Genomic DNA, 20,008 nt, shown 5'->3' with positions numbered 1-20,008 from the left:
GTATAGACTGAAGCTCTACTGCTTGAAATACCTCTTGGTGTTTTATTACCTTGATTGTTCCTCAGTTACATTTGGAGACTTTCTCAGTGAAGTACAGGTTCCAGTCATTGAGCAACTATTTCATTTTTATGTTTTTATGCCCCTCCCCCCATGCCTGCTAACCATCCAGCCACTACCACTCACCCATTTGTCCCCCAACAACTGGGAAGAGAGACAAACATGGTGCAGTAATGCAGCCATAATTCAAGCACTCGTGAGCATATTTTAAACCTAACCACACCAGCAATGTATTTTTGATGTGGCTAGTATTATAAAAATTCGGTCTCTTGTGCTCATCTACTGAACTTAGCATGGTTAGCTCTGAGACTGTAAAACATGACTCTTTTAAACTAAAGAGCACTAAAATGTTATTTTCCTCTGTATTTTGTACAGTACAGTTTTCCGCTTTATTTCATACTATATGGACTGTTGCGATTTGGAACAGTACTGCACAAATAGACTCCTTCACTTATATTATTAAGAGGACATGCATCCTATAGTAAGTAGTAGTAATAATTTACTTCAAATTTGTTCGTCATCCTATTGTTTAATTTTAAGTTTGTTGACCAGGATAGTGGATTGATCTGTAAAGACAATTTTTTTCCTCTGCTAGGACAGAAAAAAGATATGTCAACAATGTCAAAAGGGCAACACAGCAATGATAATAAGCAATACAGTTATTATAGTGTTGTTGAGACCACAAGATAGGTAAGCATAATTACAAACATGGAAGTAAGAGATGAGCACAGTAACTGATACTCTGAAGTATAAGTAGAATGGCTTATACTTTCAGTCTATAGAAGCTGTTAATGGCTGCAGAATGGGTAGATATTGTTGAAGCACAGCTCTCAAGTGTACCTCATTATGAGGAATGCTCCTCATTTTGGGGCTTAAAAGATCCATGTTCCACAAAGTTCCACACTGAAAGGGTCAGTCACACAATCAGAGTTAGGAATTTTTTAACTGATAGCCGTGATAAATAGTTCTGAATCATATTAATTATGAAAATAACTTTGTATAAGTACAAAAAAACACATTTAACCATCCTGTGACCGTCCTCGTTGAAATTGTTAGTAAGCTGTTAGTATGTGTTCCACATTTTAGCTATTTGTTCCACATTATGAGAGGCAGTGTTCTTCATTTTGGAGGTGGAAGTTTGAGAGCTGTGTGTTGAAGTCTGGGTAATAGGAAGGTGGGCAGAACATTTTATGTATAGATCTTTCTTCAAAATAGATGGTTAATAATGAACAAAGTGGTGTAATGCTGTCTTACCACATGATGTAACATATCCAGTTGGTTAAGGGCAGGTATAGAAAAGCACAGTTGCCATAAGAAAGCCTTTGTAGAACAAGCAGCACCATCTGTTTGTAATCTGAGAGAGTAGGGAAATGGTTTTATAGTGAGTTTGCATGACATCAGAGAATAAATCTAAAGATGTAGACTGAAAAAGAACTTGTAGAATTAAAGATCTGCTCTTTGTTTTATTGATAGTAAGTTAGCCCTCCTTAATGTGGCACACCTATGATCCCTTCTGGTGGTAAACCTTATCCTATTAGAAAGGACTTTAATTTAGTGCCTTCTTCGTGAAGATCTTTGTTATTGCCAGAGAATATCTATTTCAGACATTAGTATTCTTTGGCAGTTGCCATTCTACCAGGGTCTATGTTAAATGAACGAACAATCAAAATGTCAAGTGCAACATACTCGATAATGTTTGATCACTCGTTCATTTAATTTGGAGTTCTGAAATGTTTTGGTCGGCCATCCTATTCAGTGTAGCGTGTGATGTAGACACGCTACACTGTTCAGAATGGCTACGTCACAGGCTGCTTAGATGTTATGTGATCCTATCTCGCCTACATTCTGAATGATGGGTTCGGAGCCGATCCCTCGGCTCCGACTCGGCACGCTTATGCCAAAGAGCGAAGTCTCTTATTGGCTGAGCTTACTATATCCCAGGATGCACCACTACCAGTCCCCCAGATCTCGTTTGCCGCTTCCCTGCGAAGACGTGGTCTCGAGCTGGCTGGGCTGAGTAGTTTTATTAACTAACTTTTCTGTCAGTTTTTTGCTGTTTTTGCTCACAAAAGCTGTTTTAACGGCTATCGCTAACTTTGTGTACGATTTGGATTGTTAAATTGTTGTGTGTGATTGGGTTCAGTTTGTTTTCGGCCCCCCCTCCATCCAGGGCCTTCCCGGACTGTCAACCTTAATACTTTACAGGGTCTCTAGTAATTATATAATTGGTTAGAGTTACCTGTTCTTTTTTACAGGAAGTGTTTGCATTAGTTATTACTGTAAGCTTAGATTTATCAGCAGTAAAAATTTAGTGTACTTTCCTGTCAGAGTGACTAGAATTGTGTATCATCATGTCTCAAACCCCTAGGCCTTCGGGTTTTAAAAAATGTTCGAAATGTGGGTTTAAAATGTCTATCACAGACGATCATTCGCTCTGTGTATATTGTCTCGGGGCAAAGCACTTGCAGGAGTCATGCAGTGTATGTCACGCTTTTTCCTCAAGGGTCCTCCAGGAGAGGAAAAATAAATTGATTCTTAAGGGGTTAGTTAAACCTTCCTTTGAAGAAGCCTTGGCATCCTCTCCTGCTCCAACCAAAAAGAAAAGGGCTTCGGTTCCGACCAGTCCGTCGGACCCGACTGCCAAGAAACTTAGGCAGGCCTCTCCTTCGGCTCCAAAGACTTCGGAGCCGAGGTTGGAACGGTCTGCCTCGATGCCACCAGTATCGACTCCTCTGGCTTCGGAGCCGATGGCTGGGGCATCGAGAGGCGGGTCACCTTCGTCGGCTCCACTGCTCTCGGAGCCGACAAGGGTCGCCCGCTCAGACACTTCCTCCTCGGCGCCGAAGTCTACCTCGGCACCAATGGAATCTGCTGTGAGTATTCCCTCGGCGCCGATACTCATCGAGTCGCCTCGGAGCCGGTCCCCTAGCCCTTTGGGGCCGATGGAGAGACCTTCTCGAACCCGTTCTATTTCCTCTCGGTCTTCGAGGATGTCGGATTCTGATATAGACAGGGTGCTCCAAAGACTGTTCCAGTCCCCAGTCTTCCAAAATTTGTTTCGGTTCCGACCCAGCTGGTTTCGGAGCCGATGACCTTGGCCCACCCCGTTGCCATTCCTCCTCCGACCGCTTCGGCTCCGTCGGAGCAGGTGCTGTTGGAGCCGGTGGAGATCTCAGGGTCGGCTCCGACCCTTACTCCAACCCGGGCCTTCGGGTCCGAGTTTAGTACGTGGACTTCTTGGCTGGACCCGGGGGTGATGTTTCGGGACCTATGCTTTCGGTTCCGAGCCTCCCCTCGGTGCCGGCTGCGGGACTTCCGTCGGCTCACACGGCTCCGGAGTCCGGACACTCCCAGGATTCTGGGGGTCCGGCTTTCAGGGCCATGAGGAGTGCCTTGGCCAAGTCCTCTTCGCCCATCCCCCCGGTTTTACCAGCACCTTCCTGGGCGTGGAGACTGGGTCTTTGGCAGTTCCCCTGTCCGTAGCCAGCGGAGCCCCGAGGCCTGAGGTTACCCCCAGTGTGGGTTCCCCTCCTCCTGAAGGTTCTTCGGAGTTGTCTTCAGAGGAACCCCCAAGGAAGAGATCGTGCAAGAGGAAGCACGTGGACTCCCGAGTCTATTACATCGGACACTGATATGGATGATGCGGAGGGGTCCCAGTCGTCCTCGGATGATGTCTCATTTGCAGACATCTTAGAGATCCTCAAACAACGAGGCGGCTGGATATCCAAACCCCCCTCTGCTGACGAATCAGTGCTCCTCAAGGCCTTTGGGGCTCAGCCCTCCGCCTCCTGGGTGTCTCCGCCCTTCGACGAGCTTCTGGATTTAGTTTGTCGAGGGCGGGAACATCCAGATACCGTGGAACCAGTCCCTTCTCGTCCAAATAAATTTTTATCTGCTCCCCGAGAAGGAGTTCCTTACTAAAGGCGTGGCTGTAGATGCCATGGTGGTGGCATCTGCTACACAACAGGACGTGGCAGAGGCTTCAACGTCCATCCATCCTCCTAATAAGGAGTCTAGGAGTATGGATAGGCACGGAAGCGCACCCTGACTTCAGCGGCCTTTACCTTAAGGTCTCTGAATTATTTGGCACATTTTACCAGGCTTCAGAGGGATCTGGTCAAGGAGTTGTCAGATTCCTCTCGGGTAACCTACCTGAGCAGCTAGCCCAGTCCGTTAGCTCTCAGTTGGCTATCCTTACGCCAATTGCTAACTCGTCCATGAGGCTCATTTCCTATGCGGCCGAAGGGGCGGTAGAGCGGCAGGCACAGGCGTGGCTCTCGTGAGACAAGCCTGGCTCCGCTTGTGTCAGTTCATGGAGGCCTTCAAGTCTTCCTTCGGCGACGCACCCTTTGATGGGTCCTCATTGTTTGGACCCAAGGTGTAAGACACCCTTACCCGCTGTGAGCAAGAGGGAAAACGTTATCTGCCGTAGGGGCCCGTTATTCCACTCCCTTTCGGCCTTACCCCAAGGCCAAAGGAGGGAAAATGTGGTTCGAAAATCTCGCAAGTTTTTCTCCCAACAGCAGGAAGATTCCCGTCCAGAGGCAGAGGGCGGGAAATTTTTCAGGGAGACGCCGTCCCAGAGGCGGCAGAGGGCCCGCAATTCTGGAGACCGCGAGTCCTTTCGTGGCTCTTCAGCCTCCCACACGACATGAGGGATTGCCCGGCTGTGCTGCTCGAGCCAGTCGGGTGTCGCTTTGCCAAGCACCTAAAAGCCTGGGAGTCAATCACTCAGGACAGATGGGTGCTTCGGATAATTGCCGGAGGTTACACCATCCCATTCAAATACTCACCCCTCCGTCCAAGAGAATCCCGGACCCACCACCCAGTCAAAGGGAAATAGCAGCCGCAGAAGCTTTAAAGCTGCTAGAAAAGGAGTCATCCAGCCGGTCCCCACAGACCAGATCGGATCAGGAAATTACTCCAGGTTCTTTTAGTGCCAAAAGACAGGGGACCTGAGACCAATATTGGATCTCAGCAGACTGAACCAATCCGTCACGAAATCCAAATTCAATGGTCACGTTGCAATCCATTCTCCCGTTGTTGGAGAAGGATGTTTGGATGTGCTCCATAGACCTCAAGGACGCCTATTATCACATACCGATACATCAGGCGTCCAGAAGGTATCTGCGCTTCAGCCTGGGAGTCAGTCATTACCAATTTTGTGCTCTGCCCTTTGGTCTCACCACAGCCCCCAGGGTGTTCACCAAGTGTTTGGCAGTAGTGACGGCTCACCTGAGGAGTCTTGGATTCCAAGTGTTTCCCTATCTCGACGACTGGCTCCTGACTGCCACCACCAGGCATCTACTAATGGACAATCTCAAAGCCACCATCTCCCTGGGTGTTTCCCTAGGGATTACATTCAATTGGTCAAAGTCTGTCTTGCTGCCCTCTCAGCGCATAAAGTTTATAGGAGCAGAGATAGACTCAAGATTGATGCGCGTCTTTCTTCCTGCCGAAAGGATCCGAACTTTACAGGGCCAAGTTCAAGCTCTGATCTCGAGATCCAAAGCCCCAGCCAGGATGGTCCTACAGGTTCTAGGCTCAATGTCTGCCACGGTTCTTTTTAGTTCCTCTAGCAAGGTTACACATGAGGATTCTTCAGTGGCTCTTGTCAACTCAATGGTCCTTTCAGGATCTTCCCTCAATCATCACATCATGATTACGGAAATATGCAAAGGGACCTTCGCTGGTGGCTTCAAACATCCAACTTGGAGCGGGGAAAAGCCTTTGTTCTCCCCCCTCCAGTGGTGACCCTGACGACAGATGCCTCCCAGATAGGGTGGGGGCATTGTCTGGGCAGGCTAGTTCAGGGCTCCTGGCTTCCGGACGAAGCTCTTCTCCACATCAACGTGTTGGAGATGAGGGCTGTACTTCTATCCCTACAGGCCTTACACAAGTTTCTTCCTCAGGGCATCATCGCCATCCACACAGACAACATGTCGGTGGTTTGGTATCTGAACAAACAAGGAGGGACCAGATCGTATCCCCTTTGCTGAGAGGCCATGAGAGTGTGGGAATGGGCTGTAGCTACCAACCGCTTCTTGGTAGCGACCCACATCCCGGAAAGTCAAATGTATTGGCGGACAAATTAAGCAGGACAATTCTCTCTCCTCACGAATGGTCTCTAAACCGCACAGTAGCAGCCCAGGTTTTCAAGAGATGGGGACGCCGTGCTGCGACCTATTTGCAACTCCACAAAACACCAAGTGCCAAAGGTTCTTCTCCTTGATTCCACATCAGGAAGTACCAGCCATGGATGCTCTAGCACAACCTTGGCCGACAGGGCTACTTTATGCCTTTCCTCCAATTCCACTCCTTCCCAAAGTTATTCAAAAGCTTCTCAACTAGGGTCTTCAATGATTCTGATTGCCCCATACTGGCCTCGTCAGATATGGTTTCCTTACCTGAAAAAGCATGCAGTGGACGATCCGTGGACCTTAGACCTGATCCCGGATTTGCTAATCCATCAGTCGGGACATTGGCATCAGTCCCTTCAATCTCTGAAATTGACAGCTTGGCTCCTCCACTTCCAACCTTAGTTAGAAGTCACACACTAGACCCGGAAGTTGTTCACATTTTATCTTCGCCCACAAACCCACCACTAACAAATTGTACCTCAGTAAGTGGAAGAGGTTTGCTATCTGGGCTCAACTCAAGGGCTTAGACCCTATCACTGCTCCTGTCCCAGAGGTTTTGAAATTCTTAACATCCCTGTTTAATCAGGGATCTTCTGTCTCAACTATTAAAGTTCAACTAGCTGCTATCTCTAAATTCCATGAATCCACGGATCCTCCTTTGATGAGCAGCAGACTATGCAAAACATTCATTAAAGGTGCGAGTCTGTTAAGACCACCAGTTTTCATCCTGCACCTCCGTGGGATCTTGATTTGGTGCTTCGCATTAACATCGCGCCCTTTTGAACCGGCTGCTACATGCGAATTAAAATATCTGTCTTGGAAAACGGCATTCTTAGTGGCTATTACTTCTGCAAGAAGAGTCTCAGAGCTTCAAGCCCTGTCTATTAAACCACCGTACTTGATTTTCCACAAAGATAGAGTATCACTTAGGCCTAATCCATCCTTTGTCCCAAAGGTCTGCTCTAGTTTCTGTCTTCAACAATCTCTAGAACTACCAGTTTTCTTTCCAAAATTCTCTAATGAAGCAGAATACACTCTCCATAAATTGGATGTTCACAGGCAATTACGCTTCTATTTAGACAGGACTCAGCAACTTCGTAAGTCAGACCAGTTGTTTGTGTCCTTCTCAGATAATAAATTGGGCCAAACCATCACAAAAGCTACAATCTCAAAATGGATCAGAGATTGCATAACTCAGGCCTATTCTTCTTGAATAAACATCTTACATCATCTATCAAAGCTCATTCTACCAGAGCTATGGCTACTTCTATAGCCTTTCATTCCAAGCTCGCTATATCGGAAATTTGTGCTGCGGCTACTTGGTCCAACCTGCACACTTTCATTTCCCACTACAAATTGGATGTGGCATCTAAAGGACGAGCATCATTTGGTTCCACGGTACTCAGGAGTGTTTTCCAGTGAGCCACCCAGGATTCAGGTGCTAGGACGCTGTCCCATCATTCAGAATGTAGGCGAGATAGGATCACATAACATCTTTTAGTTATGTACTCACCATAACTTCAGATGTTTGGGATCCATCTCGCCACATTCCTGATACCCACCCTCCTTCCCCCTGCCTTGCAGATCAGAAGAGATTGAACGGTTTTGAGCTCCACTGTTTTTATCTTGTTTCATCTGACGATGTTATATAAGCAGGGTATGCATGTGTGCATGTATGCGGACAAACTAGATCTGGGGGACTGGTAGTGGTGCATCCTGGGATATAGTAAGCTCAGCCAATAAGAGACTTCGCTCTTTGGCATAAGCGTGCCGAGTCGGAGCCGAGGGATCGGCTCCGAACCCATCATTCAGAATGTAGGCGAGATGGATCCCAAACATCTGAAGTTATGGTGAGTACATAACTAAAAGTTTAATATACCAACTCTGAGATCGCTGTACATTGGGGAAAGGGCAATTTCCTGGTAATCATTTGTTGCGATTACCGGGAAATTGCCCTTTCCCCAATGTACAGCAGTCTCGGAGTTAGTATATTTAGTTAGAGGGGGTGCGGGGGGCAAAGCCCCCCACTTTATTTTAAAAGTAAGTGTGTTTGTGTATGTGTGTTAGTGTTTGAATGATGTGAGTGTTTAGGGGGTTGTATGCTTTGGTTGTATGTGTGTGTTTTGTATGTTAGTGTAGGGAAAGTGTGGGACAAACAAAATCTTTTGATTTTGTTTGTTTCAGGCTTTTAAGGGTTAGAGGTTTTAAACTTACGATCATAATGTTTCGAGTATGTTGTACTCGACATTATGATCATTCATTTAACATAGACCCTTCTACCATCTGTTGATAAATACCATGTAGATTTCCAACAATGATGAACCAGATTTAGCTGTAAAGAATATTTTGCAAGCAGCCATACAGCAAGGATTGGACCTCAGAAGGGAAGCCAAGCTTGAAAATTGGATAATGAAGGAGTTTATGGTTTGTCGCATCATATGCATTAATAAAGTTAATGGAAAAAGTGCATCTGTGAGAAATTCATTACCGTACAGCATCCAAATAGCTATCTTTATAATTCTTACAGTTGTAAACCTATGCCAACAGTTTTTTAGAAGACCACACTTTATAATGTTGTTTTTATTTGGCAGTGTACTTTTACTGTGATTTTTTCACAAAATTACTGCTATAAAAATAGGCCGAAAATCAAGCATGAGAGGTAGTCTTGGAAGGATGAGACACTACAAGTTTCCAAGCAGAAGGAATAACATGATAGAGAGAGATTCATAACACAAATTGTTTGTAAATCAAATTCCTGTAATTTTAAGAAATTATCACACAAACTCTCTATGCAGATGCTGGAGACATGGAAGCATGATATAAAATGATTGTCCACATTAGCAGTATAATACACGTCAGCACAACTACATAAAAGGTCACAGTATGACCGTATACCTACCTGTTGTACTGCAGTATGTTTTACCTGCTTGCTCGCTACTTAAAGTAAAATATTTCCTACTCACTTTTTGGAAGGGGAAGGCAACCCCCTTTGTGTTCCCCCACACACACACTGCTGTTTAACACTGTGGTTTCACTTTCTCAGAGAGAAGGCAAATAATTGAACTAAAGTGAAAATAAATATCTGCTTATTCTTTGATACAATATGGCCTTGGATATTCTTAAGTAACAAGGGTGTAGGGGATGCAGTCCTCCACAAAGGATAGTGGGGGCTTGCCTCCCTGTAAAACATAAGATTTCTAAACTTTTCTGTTTTAGAATATTCTATCACCACAATGTGGTTTAACATTCTATATAACTAAATGTATTTTGTTTACAATGCTGATTTTTAAAACAGATTAGAGACATATTATTAGTACTAGTTTGGTTAAATGTTCATATCTACTTTCTCCCTCCCTTTCTCTCTCACTGAACTGTGACAGGCAAACTACAGCACTGTTGTTATTTCTTCCCTTGGAAATGTAGAAAAAGTTAAGCAAATATCAGGAAATGCTAGCACTACACATATATGTTTCTTCTCAGGCAGTTTTGAGGTGAGCTTCACAGCAGCAGTCATGCTTATGACTGCTTGTCTTTAAATGTATAACCTTCGGTGCCTCATTCATTTGTGGGTCAGGTTTGTGAATGATTCTGGTTAGCAGTGCCTAGACTTCTGTGAACTGAATTTTTACCTAAGAGTTTGAGTACCTGGAAATTAGAGCCATTCTTAAGGAAAGATTTTACTTTGCAATATAGTTAACCTTATCAAATTATTATTTTTTTTATCCATATAATATAATCCAAATATTGTTTAGTGCCCACAAGCCCTTTAGTATCTTTCATTTTTTTTCATCTACACTTGTATCCCTGCTCCTGATTAAAAAGGTGCCACCATTTTTTTACTCATCAGATCTCATGTTTGAAAATTAAATATGTCTCAATTTGTATGACACAAGCCAGACTGCACAGATTCTGTAGAAGTTCATCATAGCGGTATCTACTGCAATTGAATACTTATCCACAGGAATCACGTGAAGGTGGGTGTCTGCCTTTCCAGTCTGACTTCCAGTGTTCTATAGCTGTGTGGATATCGCCAGCAAACTGCACTCCTTGTCTTTTGCCCCAGGGCATTAGTCTGACATATCCAAAAGGAGAAGTAGCTTTTACCTTTTTCCATTCTTTTTTGTCACAAGAAGTGATCAGTTGTCAGTTTATCTGCCTCTTCAAGAGAATAAATATCCAGTTTATGAAATGTTACCTTTTATATTAATTGAATTGTGTAAGGTATTTCACTTTTTCACCATTAAATTTTAGAATGAGAAGTGATTAAAATTCCAAGGAGTGTGACACATGATGTCCATGGAAAAAATATAACCGACAAGTGTACTTGCAGAAGGCAGATCCCAGCAAAGGATTTTCACATACAGTGCTTTTTTTATGAGATGAACTCGAGTGTCCTCCTTGGAGCAGTAAGTGGCTTTCAATAAGAAGGGACGGACTTTAGAGGTAAGTGAAGAATTTGAGGGTCCACCTTATACTGTAGAAGCATTAAGGCCTTTGTGAGACAGTCTGCCTGATGTAAGGAAAGATTCCCAACACCAGTGGCCTGAAAACCAAAAAACATAGGGAAATTGAAATGACCAAAAAAGCTGGTCATGAAAGATAAATCTGGCAGGAAGTTTGAATATTTAGTGCCCTGTTCATTGCCATCAAGGCTTATTGACATTGGACCCATTGAGGTTCTGCTTTCTGCTGCCCCAGTCCTTTACCCAGCTTCTGCTGATTCATAACCTATCCTAATCCCTCTGGGGGCAGACAGTATGACTGTGTCTCTTGCACCTTTACAGGCCTCTGCTGAGGTATCCAAGATACCCAGGAATGTATAAATTATCAAACACTTATAAGGACATTTCCATTTCTTCCCTTCATTTATGTGAATCGTTGGACATGCCTATCATCTTAGTCAAAAAGTCCTTGAATGTAGCCTTGTTGAAAATATCACAGGGAAAGATCCCCTATTTGTGAAAACATTCTCTTTCCCTAGAGGTGTAGGCCTGAAGCCTGGGTGTTGGCCATTGCTTCTTTTAATTGTAAGAGGTTTGCTTAGGATTGTGGTGGTGTGGTAGAGAATAAACCCTCATTGCTTCAGCCCTCCATGTCAGTGATATGTTCCCTTGGAGAAGGGAGACTCCACCCCCTCAGATCTTGAGTTAAAATGGGAGGACCTGGCCTATTCCTCAGAAATTTCCTCAACTCTGCACTATGTGTGACAGAGATGACAAGGAAATCATTTCTTCAGATTCCTGTGCAGTGGATATTTCTTTTAGAGTAATTTTTAAAACTGACAAGAGAGCATGTTAATTGAAGCTCCAAAGGTACTTGCATTTACTGGGTATAGAGGACCAAAGCCTGTGGTGGTTTTCTTGATTTTTCAGGCTTAGTGGGACACCTTTGAGTCAGCATCCTTAGAACTGACCTGATCGATACCAGCTCTTAAAACAGAGGTTATATAGTATTCAGAAACCTTACAAATATGTATATATGAATCCTGTGGCAAACCCAGCAGTGGTATCTTTAGAAACTCCTTGGGGATCAAAGTTGGCTCCAGAACTCGGCACTCTTATTTTTGATAAGATCAGTGTCTTAGTTGTATTTGGAAGAAAGTTTACACTTCTTTTACCTTGGCTTTTTAGTTTAGTACTTGTTAGATGCATATCATAAAGTATCAAAATTGAGATTCAAATAGAGGACATAACTTTAGAAGTCACAGATAAGATATTGAAGGAAAGCGCATTTAGATAGCCTCATGATACTTTCCAGGTGGATAAGCATGTTATCAAATGCAGCTTTGCTTACAGTAAAGCAGAAGCAACTAGTATAGTGATTAGAAGGTATGCTTGGCAAAGGTTATATCCTATCACAGAAGATGTAAATGGAAAGTTACTGGATGCCTTCCTAAACACATTTACTTTTTGGCTGTCCTTCACAGGAGATTTTCAAGAAACTGGAAAAGAACCGAGAAAGTCTTGCCATTGACTGTAGTTCTAGATTTCAGATAAATAAAAGTTGTCTTAACAAGAATGGTAATAGCTTTTATGCTGAACATTTCATTAAAAAATATGGAGTTGGTGAGTTGTGAAATGGATAACTATAACTGTATGTTGTAATTGTATACAAGTACTTGGGACCTCATGAGTATGAAATGGTGTTATGGTCATGGGGCTAAGGAGACACTTTAAGGAGATTTGAATGGTAATTCTACAGAGCAAAGACAAAACTGTAATTTATTCTATCCTGTTCTTAATATGGTAGGAATTAATGCAGAGTTGTGAAAAACAGATATAGGTTCATAGTCTGGTTACTAATCTTGTTGCCAAAAAAATCTTCAAGAATCTTAGACAAGTACCAGATTGAGACTGTGAGGCATTAGCTGTCCTGATCAGATAGACTAGCACTACATATCCCAGGAAAGAATTTGTGATTACCCAACCATGTATTGGGTCTAGATTTGACTGTAGCCAGTGAATTGCTATGCTTGATATGTGGAGGGAGTCTGTTCCAAAAACATAACATGCTCTGGGTTAATATATCTGTTGCACTAGCAGGTGGCGTTACTGTGACAAAATGTTTTTTGATGTCACTCTTCTTAGTACTCTGGCTCCATATAGGTGAAGAAGTTCAAAAAGACAGAGTTGTTAGTAGTATGGAAAGACATGTACAGATGGCATACACTAAAGAGAATAAAGAGTGGGCTTTGAATGTGTCTTATTTAAATTTTCTTTGAGAATTATTTTACCAGGACTGTACCTGCCAATGGTCAGTTATGATCAGTGTACCACTCCAGTAAAAATGTAAAATAAAATAATAAAGGATATATGTATTGTGGAACTATGACTTCCGCTAACCTGGAGGATATGACCATGGAGATTACCTGGGCTAAGCAGAATTATTTTATAACCACAACTGACATGTGGTCGCAAACAGCTCATTGTCAACGTGAATACCCAGATCTCTTTTGACTGTGTCAATTTTGAGGTAGTGTCATTAATATAATATGAAATAAGGGTGTCTAATTACCTGAAAATTACAGCATTGCATGTTTTCCTGTTGTGTTGAGAGTGAGCCTATGGTTGTTATAGCGAGCCTATGGTTGTTATAGCCAAGTATTGGCTTGGTCAAGCCATTTTAGAGGATCTGAGTGTGTGAAGGGGCATTAATAACAGCCATACTTTGCAGTCATTATCAAACATTGTGAATCATAATTTCTTGACCTCTGTTTTCACATCTGAAAAGTAGCTGACAGAGAAGATGGAGTCCAGGAGTGATAAAGCCTGTGTGACACCACTTGTGATGTTTTTGGGAGTGATTCTACCAATGAACTAGTTGGCAATCCATTTAGGTGTGAGTTGTCAATAACATCTTCATGAAAAATGTTCTATAAGGCTTTGGCCAAGTCTTGATATGTAGTATGAGCAATCTGATCGTCATCCTGGGCTTCGGTAACCTTGTCAAAGAAATCAGCCATATTGAACAGACATAATCAACTTCTCACAAAACCAAACTGATTGTTATCTGGAGTTTGCCTGTTTCATTGCGTATGAGCTATGTAAGGATGCATTCCATGAACCTGCAGAGAATACTGCTGAGGTTTATAGGTCTGTAGTTACCTTTGTTAGTAGTAGAGCCACCCTTGTTCAATGGCATCCCTGTGGCCATCCTGCATGCCCCAGGAGTCATAACCAGTTGTGAGTTTAAGGCTGAGGAGGTTTAATACCAACATACTAAAAAAGTCTACAAGCAACCTTAAGGTGCTACTGCTTAATCCTTGGAGCCTAAACAAAAAACTCCATACCTTTAAAGCCATCCTCACTCTGGAGCTTGTGGACATCTGTGCTGTGACCAAGACATGATTTAAAATCATAGAAAGTACTCCAGAAGTGCAAGGCTACAGTGCCTTCCACACATTTAGACCAGCAATACCGACTGGGGCCAAAGGTGGAGGTGTCGCAATCTAGGTTGGTTAAACAGGATGATACCATGGAGCTCATCCATGTGCAAGTAACCATAGATAAGGTTTCTCACCATATCATGGCCAGCTATAGGTCACCATATATGCCCCTACAGTGTCATTCCACTTACTTAATCATACTAGAGGTGCTCACCATCCAACTCAACACTCATGGGTGAGTTTAACTACTCCTCTATAGACTGAGAAATGTACACTGCCTCAGACTTGTAGGCACAATGCTTTGTGGACTTCATTCACAGAAAAAACATGGGACAGATGGTACATGCTCCATCCAGAGGATCAAACATACTGATGCTTACCAACATATATGAGTGTTGCACCTCCCTATGTCACTTCCTCACTTGTGAGGTCAAATTACAAAGCTGTCTCATTTGAAGTAAAAATCAACCCAGAAAATCCAGCTAAACCAATAACAATTAAGAACTATTCAGAGGTAAACTACATCCTGTTAAGTGACAGTTTTCAAAAATTCAAGGCTCCCCCCAACATCGAGATCACTGCTACCTATGCACAATTATTCACAGAGTCCCTATACAAACATTTGAATGGCTGAATAGAGGCTGCTGTACCTACCAGAAGTAAACCCTTCCCTTGTCTTAGATAAACCCTTCTCCCCAGTCTATTACCTTCACTATGTAACTTACTTGCTTACTTTTATTTTCCTCCTATCCCCCTCCCCATCTGTAACAAGTCATCCTTTCTAATCTCTTTCTACTAACTTAGCTTAACTTCTCACCTTTGCCACCCCCTCCTCCCCAGTTTTCTCCTCTACGCATTCCTCCTCCAGCCTGTATTTCTACTCTACTCTCTCCTCCATTCTCTACATTTCTCCCTTTTATTCACATTTCCTACATTTTGTGGTCTCTTGCCACTCTCCCATCTGATGTTCTTGCACATAATTCCCATACTGTTCGAATTATTGTTATTATACTTATCTGACCTCAACTAAAAACCAACTTGCTTTACATCAGTTTAATCATGGTAACTCAAATGTTCTTTTTTATGATATGTGTAACTTCTAGTCATTAGGATGTATCTAATTATTTCTAAATATTTTTTTGTATTTTGTGTTTCTAAATATTTTCTGTATTTCTATATGTTTTTGATTTCTAAATGTTTGCATTTCTAAGTATTTTAACTATCTTTGGAGCTTTTTTTTTCCTGAGCCACCACTGAAAATGAGTTCTTGCCCAGTCAGAGTATTCCAGTAAACAAATGTTAAATAAAATGAACACTAAAAACAAACCACACTGGTGGAATCCCACCTAAACAGGATATATAACAAAAGAAGAAAGCCCATAGCCAGAATCAGGAAGAGCTCCCACGTTTATCAACTGGAAGTTAAAATCACCTAAGACAGTGCTGTCTTGTATAACTAAGCAAGAAACTAAGAGATCCAGCTAAGTCCAACAAGGCCAACTACGAGGTCAGGATAGCCTTGCAGGCTAGGGACAATCAGAAGGCCTTCAGCTATACCTGGAACCTTAGCGGTAACACAGCAGTGTACTAAACTGGTGGTGAACAGTACCACCTTCACCGATTAGGGTGACATAGCATTTCTCCTGGCTGACAAATTCAGCACAAACTTCGATCCCTACTTCCACCAGATGAAATTCCCTCCAGCATACTTCCCCAGCTATCATCAGAGTCCAAGTGCTGACAGCAGTCACTAAAGTCAAGAACACAGTCTCCATGCATCCCAGCAACATCCTTAGTTGCCTCCTGAACAGTCTAAAACATGACCTAAGAGGACCACTTGAGGCGCTGTTCAGCTGCAGGCTTGAAACAGGCTACATTCCAGGTGAATGGAGAACAGCAACAGTCATTCCCCTCCACAAGTGTGGAACATCAACCAACCAGGGGGAACTAAAGACCCTTTAGTGTAACAAGTTTAATATGCAAAACAATGAAATGAATTATCATGGAAATGATAAACAAGGACATTGGCAATCTACAGACACAGGACCCATCCCAGTTTCACTTCAAGGGAAGTTTATGCCTGCTTAATCTGGTGCACATTTTTGAGAGTGTCACCAAGGCACTAGATAAGGGTAAAGCAGTGCATACTGCATATCTTCACCTGGCTAAGGCATTTGATACAATGCCTCACTCAGGCTTTCTTGACAAGCACTCTGAGCTAGGTGTTAAATCTTTACATAACTTGCTGGATTAACAACTGGCTCATGGACAAGACCTGAGAAGACAGGATTGGTGTGACCCCCTCCGCCAAGAGACTGGCCAGAATTGGAGTGCCCCAAGGCTTTGTGTTGGGCCTGCTCCTGTTTGGCTTCTGTGTCTGGGAAGTCAGGGCTAATGTTAAAGGTCTCTGGCTAACCAGGTTTGCAGGTGACTGTAAACTGGGAGCTGTTATAGACACCCCCCCAGGACACCAACATCTCGCAAGTTGGTTTAACAAATGCAAATGACTGGTGTCAAAGCCATGGCCTAACAATGCCAAAAAATGCATTTTAATGTCCTTTGGGAAACAGTTAATTACCCCATCGATAAAGCATCCCTAAGAGCAACCCAGAAGTAATGTATCTGGGAACATATGCAAACAACAATCTGGCCTTTGACCAATGCATAGCCAAGGTAATAAGAAACTCATTCTGTATCTCCCAGCTTATAGGCAAGGATATGGCATCCAGGTCCAAGGAAGTTATAGTACCACTCTACTCGACCATTATTAGACCTGTCATTGAATTCATTGCTACCTTTGACATGTATCTAACCAGACACTTTAAACACTTGGAAAGCCCACAAAGGCTTCTTACCAGGAGAATTCAGGGCATGAATACCCTGTCAGACACTGATCGCCTAAAGGCTTTATCTCTGTTTTCAGTCTCCTACAGTTTGCTGAGAGGGAATTCTTTTCCTGTCTTACAGGGCTTTCTCAGACAAAGCTCTGATGGATCTGTTGCACATGAGGAAAACAAACCGCACTGGAAGCACTAGATCCATGAATCTGAACTTCTCTGGTAACATAAACAGAGCATGCTGGAGAGACAGATGTGTCCCAAAGGATCCCTGCACTGTGGAATAGGCGCCATCCATGTAAAATATAGTTCATCCCTGACCCTATTCAAATGAAACCTTGACAACTGGATGTGAAATTGTAAATTTACCCCCTAGTCTGGCCCCCATACCCCTTAAAGACAGAGGCCATTAATAAGAAAAGTATTATCCTAACCTCCCCACCTTACAAATCCTTTGTTTCCTCCCTACTAACATGCCCCCCCCCCATAGATGCCCATGATACTTAGGGCCTAAATGGTTTGGGGTGAGCGGCTATGCTTGTAAGGGCCCTAGTGGTCATTAGCTTAGTAAGGATATTGTTTGGATCCACTGGGCAAATGGAAAATCAGTGGTGGGAAAAGAACATTAAGTTTGTGAAGTAAAGTTAGAACTTAGTTTGTCATCTAGGATATTGGCAATGGCTTAGGGATCTGAATAGACTGTACCATTCAGTATAAACTCATAACATTTCTTTGACCTGCTTGTATTCTTTCTAATATAGCTAAAGAGTGTCTTATGATTCTTTGGTGGCAGAGGAAAGCTATACATTCATAACTGGCTTTACACTTAATTGTGCATTTAAGGATTTTGATCATTAAGTGTTTTCTCCTGTTAATGTTTCTGGGGAAATGAATTGTAAAGACAAAGCAGCCTGTTTCTTTTATTGCAAAATTTGTTACTATAAAAGTTCCGCCATGTAGGTTTATTTTCAAACTTGCCACAGTACTTGGAAATGGTGGAAACAGACGTTTATTTTTCTGTTATCTAGAGGACAGCACAATATATATATTTATTTATTTAACATTTGTATACCAGGAAAGTCCAACATAGAGTGCCAGTTTTCAGCAGAGGCCTGGGGAGAAATGCTGCAGATGCATGGCTTTGTAATGTGGGAGGAAACCGGAGCACCTGGAGGAAACCGACAAGAACGCAGGGAGGACATGCAGACTCAACACAGAAGGCACCCCAGCCAAGAATCGAACTAGAGAACCTCTTGCTGTGAGGCGACAACGCAAACCGCTGGACCACTGCACCATTCTAAGATGTAACATAATTTTTTCTCTTTTACCTTCATCCACTGTTAAACATGTTTCATGTAAACACTAAAACTGTACATGTCATTCCTGTCTTGAAACATTAATTTTCTGGTGTGTTCTTTTGTTTCAGCTGAGCAGAGCCTGAAGTGAGTCCTTTTGGATCAGTGTTTTACCCCAGTTATCAATACAGTGCCATCTTTTAAGGCCATTTGTTTATCAGAAGGACACGTCACTTCTGCCTGATGTCTGTGTAGCTGCTCTGTGTGCTTACACTTTGTTTTTCTCTACTCTCGAGGTGACTTTCTTGACATTTATGTCTTGAACAAGTTGGTTATGTCAGAGACCTGATCATCATCTTCGGTGCTATCAGCAAGTTAAGCATAGGTAGCTTTAGAGTGCGGAGTAATCATGTACAAATTCCATAGGTTTCTGGCACAGGTCCTAATGTAAAATGACTACCTGGTTATCAAACTTCTCAACACTATTAGAGCAACAAATCTGCACAAAGCCTAGAATAATGGGGGGGCAAACTATGGGCGTAATTTAAGTATTGCACTTATATACTTAGAAAGCTGCTAGAATAACAGTATTTGTGTTTGCATATGTTTTCTGAAGGATTTGATCTCTGAAATTGAAAATGTATGTCATTATGTAGTGATTTCAATCTTCAGTGATTTGTCAGAAAACCACAAATGTTATGAATACCAGACCAAAATAAGTGGCAAAAATCTGGGCATTCTGCAGAAATCTAGACAGTTGAGAGGTGTGCTTATTGTTAGACTGTAGCAGTGGGGCAGAGAAGCTTGAGAGAGTAGAGGCAGAGGATATGTCAGTAAGGACTAGGTCAAGGATATTAGCATGTCTTCTGGGAGCTGGATTGTTTGGTTAAGGCAAGTGACATTGTTAGTGGTATAAGTTTTCCATTTAATTAAATCCTAATGATCGTTTGACTGTGATAAAACCAGAATGTCCTTCAAGTCATCTATGTATCCAAAGACTAGAAAGTAAAAGAAAATTATTCAGGTAGGTATTGATATAAAATGGCAATTAACTGTATTAATGGTTTCAAATGGAAACATTTAAATACTCTGGCAGTCTTTTGTGGCATTTTTTTAAAGATTTGGTAATTTTAGCTGAGGTTGCATAGTGTGGAATGATTTAAACAAACTACTGTCAAAGTGTGACTGCACATTAAGGTTACATTACAACAGCTGGATTGACAATTAAAATATAACAAATAGTTTTCATTTATAGCTTTGTAACACCATAAATGAACAATTAAAATACTGAAAGTATACCGGAGTGAAGTGTTAAACAGGCAGTGTTACTCTGGATGTGATGGATAATACTGATCCGTGAATCTTTTTAGAGTGAGCATAGCTCATGGTACATTACCTGCAGTCATTGTTATTTTGACGTTTTCTGTTCATTCATTCCTAGAATTGTAGTCCTCTGTTACTGCACAGAGAAGGATCACTTTGCAGGTTGCTTTCAACTTCTTCGCATCATTAGTACTGGAAGATGGGGCATCAGTGCCCATCATATAGATGTTAGCAAACTATGCAGTACTGTAACCTTTCACGAAAGGATCATCAATTTCAATTACTTGCTCAGCTGGAAAATTAGGTGATAAGGTGGGTTTTTGGCTGGGTAAAGCTTTTGAAGACTTTTTTATGTCTTCAGCAATCCATCAGCACTAACAATTGAGATGCAAATCATAGTCAAGATAGCCACGTCAGTGTATGCATCCAGGTCATGCAAAAGCTTTTTTCATTCCCTTGCTGTATTTTGGT

General features: G+C 42.4%; 1 protein-coding gene across 1 annotated transcript in view; it reads left to right on the top strand.

Moving 5' to 3' along the window:
• Positions 1-20,008, top strand: part of POGLUT1 (protein O-glucosyltransferase 1) — a 937,534-nt gene that overhangs the window by 445,633 nt on the left and 471,893 nt on the right. The window lies entirely within an intron of this gene.

The sequence above is a fragment of the Protopterus annectens genome, chromosome 5.part1, assembly GCF_019279795.1.
Source record: "Protopterus annectens isolate FY-2018-M chromosome 5.part1, PAN1.0, whole genome shotgun sequence".
NCBI lineage: Eukaryota > Metazoa > Chordata > Ceratodontiformes > Protopteridae > Protopterus > Protopterus annectens.
The sequence above is the reverse complement of the archived record's forward strand: the minus strand, read 5'-3'. Positions and strand labels throughout refer to the sequence as shown.